The sequence below is a fragment of the Coffea arabica genome, chromosome 8e, assembly GCF_036785885.1.
Source record: "Coffea arabica cultivar ET-39 chromosome 8e, Coffea Arabica ET-39 HiFi, whole genome shotgun sequence".
In the NCBI taxonomy this organism is placed as follows: domain Eukaryota; kingdom Viridiplantae; phylum Streptophyta; class Magnoliopsida; order Gentianales; family Rubiaceae; genus Coffea; species Coffea arabica.
In genome coordinates, this window is record NC_092324.1 from 10,792,217 (window position 1) to 10,796,628 (window position 4,412).

A 4,412-nucleotide genomic window follows, 5' to 3' on the forward strand; every position below is an offset into this window, starting at 1 on the left:
CATTCCCTGACGGAGTTTAATGAAATCGTCCTCTCACTTTTCCTGGACAATAGGAGGAAGATATTTCTCGTTAAAATCTCGTACAAAGTTTAGCCAAGTCCATGCAGTTCCCCCTCTCTCCCATTTGGCCCTCACTACATTCCACCAGGCCCTAGCTGGCCCCTCGAACTGGAATACAGCAAATTGAACCTGCCTCTCCTCTGTATAGTTCAGGGCAGTAAAAATATTTATCATGGCCTCCAGCCATTTCTCAGCCCCATCCGGGTCTGGCCCTCCTAAGAATTTGGGTGGAGAGAACTTCTGGAATCTCTCCAAGGCTCTATCCTGCCCCAAATCGGGGTCCCTAGGTTGTTTTACAGGGCCTTGACCCTGTTGTTCCACCAACCGGGCTAAAATATTAGTCATCTGTTGGATGGCAGTGGCCACCTGATCCCCTCCGGCAGTCTGGGGTTCAGGTTGCTGCTCAACCGCTGCCTCCCTCTCCTCTCTCGGTTCTGGCACCGGTTCCTGTACTTGTTCACCCTCACGGCCTCGCCTAGAACCGCGTTCTCGATTAGCTTTCTTGGTCCGACTTCTCTTATCTTCCATGTTGAGAGTTAACCAACTAGAAACATATAAACAGGGTAAGGTACGACTCATATATCGCGTTGCCACAAGATAATTAGAGGCAAACAAACACGTAAGAAACAAGCACTTTATTTACATAACAAACAAGTCGTATATACAGGCCAACAAGTCACATAGTCAGAGGCTATCACAGCCAAGGAACATAGAACAAAAGGTTTTTACATCTACCAAGACACGTCTAAATCAAAAACAAAAGGAGACATGTCGTCCCACTATGTTCCTACTATCCCACAAAAACTCCTCAAACCCTGATCCTAACAAGTGGTTTGGCTAGACGCCGACCCAACTGACTCCGAGGATGCACTCAGCTCCTCCTCAGGATCCTCCTCAGGAGCACCGGGAACGCCAGGAGCTACAGGCACTTGGCCCTCTCCGGCCAAGTCCTGGAGCACATCGTCCACTAACGCCTCGCACTCGGTCAGAATATGGCCAGTTCGATCTCGTATATCTCCAACTTCTCGCACAAGACGTCCAGAAATCGCCTGGGCCTGTTCGCGAAAAGCATCGGTCCGCTGCTGCTCCTCCAGAACCGAGGCCTCCAACTCTCGGATCCGGGCTCCCTGGTCTCGGAGTGTAGCTCGAAGACGCTCTATCTCTGTATAGCACCTACGATTGGTGCTACCCAATCGTCTCCGCTCGTCATCCACTGCGAGCACCACTCGGTCAGGATAGGAGTAGGTCTTCCAGCAATCGCAGCGTCGGATCTTGCGCGCTGGGGACCACCGCTGCACCGGCCCACCGGGAATATCCTGGTATGTAATCACGCGAGAGACGGGCCCCTCCAGATAGGGCTCGCCAGCAGGAGCGTCAGAAGGTATATCAGTAGGTATGGGCTGAGACGGCCCCGCACCCCCAGAAGCGTCAGCGTCTGCCATCACCTAAGTTTGCAAATAACATTGCAAAAGTAAGTACGCAACACGTAGAAAACAAGGCTAAAGGCTAAGCTCAAGCATAAAACCCTAGCCTATCGTATCAAGCACTCATTCTACCTAGATCAATTCATAACCTAGGCTCTGATACCACCTGTGACGACCCCACCTCTCCCTAAGGCGTACCAAAGGGTTTGGCGGACCGCCTGCCCAGCTCTCGCCAGGACTCACTCACTAACTCACGCGAATCACGAACATACACATCCACCATGAACCATAAATAACATTCCCAATTCAAGCTTATAATATATATGGATAGGAATCTGGGTACAAAGTCTCGATATACTTAAACTAGTTCAAAACGTATACAGTCCAAGTACAAAACAATCTATTCGAGGAATAGTGCGAGTACAAGTCAAAATTCAAAAACAAAGTCTAAAGTAACTAGTCAACGCTAGCCTTTACACTTCTCACGCTTCGCTCGTACCCCTGTAAGGAAAACAAACTAATAGGGTGAGCCAAAGCTCAGTGAAGTTTCAAATATCAAATTGGCCAACAAAGCAAGGAATAACATAGTAATAGTGAAATAGCGAGCAAACAAGTCAAATCAGAGAAATAGTACTTCAACTAGCCAAGTAATATCAGGTTTGCAGTCATATATAAGGATACGGTAATCATATGTCGGCTCCATTCCAGCTTGATCAATGGGTAGTTGACACTCCGTCAACTTTCAAGTAATAACAAGTCCAAAATAAAACTCCACTACATGCCAATCCCCATCCACCGATCAACCCCCTTTTCCGGGCCCGCACGCCACACGAAACACGGGTGGTAATACTCGAGTATACTGGATTGCCGAGGAGATAACACTCCACTCGACCTTACTAATGACCCAGGGTTTGTTATCTAATCGACCAGGCCCTTGCCGGCTCGACTCGATTAACTAGCCACAGGGTTTCTGGAATTCCAGGCAAGACATATCTCAAGTACATGTAGAGCAAGTCAAGTATAATTACTAGTAAGAACAAGTCATATTAGGGCAAGTGCGGTAAAGTACACTCTTGCCCTATCATTCATTTTCATGTAATCATACAAGTCAAGTAAGGAACACATGTATCAAGTACAATCGGATATTTGGAAGCACTCACCAAAATATAGTGCTTCAAGTATTCACGTTCAATTATACTCCAGGCTTGGAGTCCAGATCTGCGATAAAAATTCAGTTTAAGAACTTTGAAACACGAGTAGGATTCGAAACTTAAACGTTCCGTTCATTAAGAATCGACCAATTGAAATTCATTTGAAAGACACTCGTGAAACACTTGCTCGCTTTTCAAATCGTAAGGTTTTAATAGCATAGATACTTGGAAATAACACTTGAGTTGAAAGTACAAGGAAATACAAGTTTACATTGGCCATTATGTTTTTTCCTCAAGGGTACAAGTTCGGCCAAGTCCTAACGTATAACCCTCGATAAACAAAGTAGCAAAGGTTCTCACTAGTTCAAGTGATAATCACTTAACCTTTACTCAAGTTGCAAATATAGTTTTCTAGTCCTCGAATATAAATTCGGGCAGCATGCCCTTTGTGTTTACCTAATTTTCCAGCCATTTAGGCTTCATTATTTTTCCTCAGCCAAATCCCAAAGTCACACATATCAGAAATTCAAGTCAAAAGCCATTCCATAGGCTCATAATATCATAAGAATAAGAATCAAAGTAATAACAAGTGCTGAAATACAATCTAGCAAAAGACAGATTCGACGTGTGGTTGCGGAAATAACACATCCGAGGCTACACTTATCGGATTGAGGCGCACGTTATGTTGTTTCGAAGCTAAGACACAGGGCTACAATGTTCATGAAGATCACATAGTCTAGTTTCTAATGCAACTTAGTCAAATCCTCAAATTACAGAACCAAAATCCACCTTGTCGGCTATTTAACCACACTGAACTGGAATGGTCATATCTCAGGCTACAAAGGTCCGATTCAGGTGTTCTTAGAAGCGTTTAAAAGCTAAGTCAGAATAATACAACTTTCATGTTTTGGAAAAAAGCTAAATCAGTACGGATCCTAGTGATAAAACGTGATAAACTGGATAAACTGACCAAACGGACTGCTGGGGAAAAACTTAAAACAGTAAGGGTATTTTGTTCTTTTCATGACCTACGTTGCTCCGATTGAGCTGAAATTTTGTAGGCACCTATACAATACCATTCTAAACAACTATCATGTTTTGACCTAAGGCCAAATCAGCCTCTAACATAGGGCTACAAAACCGGACAGAAAGGAAGAAAAATTTTCCAGAAATCTGAAATTTTCAGTTTTCAATGCAACCTTCCTCAATTTCTTACTTCTAACACTACCAAAACCCCTTATATAACCTTAATTACAACATATATGCATCATACATCAAATTGGCAGCAAGTCCTCAAACCCTAGTTCATAATATCAAAAGGGAAAAACCTCCAAAGCATGATAGCATCCATGATTCCACCACAAATTGAGTTACTAAGCTTAATTTAAACAAGATTGAAAGTAAGAATTAGAGAGATCATCTTCCTTACCTTGATTAGTGTCAACCAAGTGTATCCCTAGCTTTCCCTTTCCAAAATCTCACCAATACTTCACTAACTAAACACTCAAAGTTGAGTTTAATCGGTTTACTTCCTTTGATTTCTCACTTTGTGGTTGGATTCAAGAAGAAATGAAGAAATCTTCCCTTGGTGTTCTTCCTTCCTCTCTCTCGGCCAAAGGGTGCAGAAATGAAGAGGAAAGTGCTGAATTTTGGGGTTAAACAGAAAGTCCTTGTCTTGGTCAAGAAACTCTAGGGTGGCGACACTTGTCGCCACCACCACCTTTCAATTTTCTCTTTCTTTCCCTTGCTATTTTAAGCCTCAATTTTCGGTCAAAGC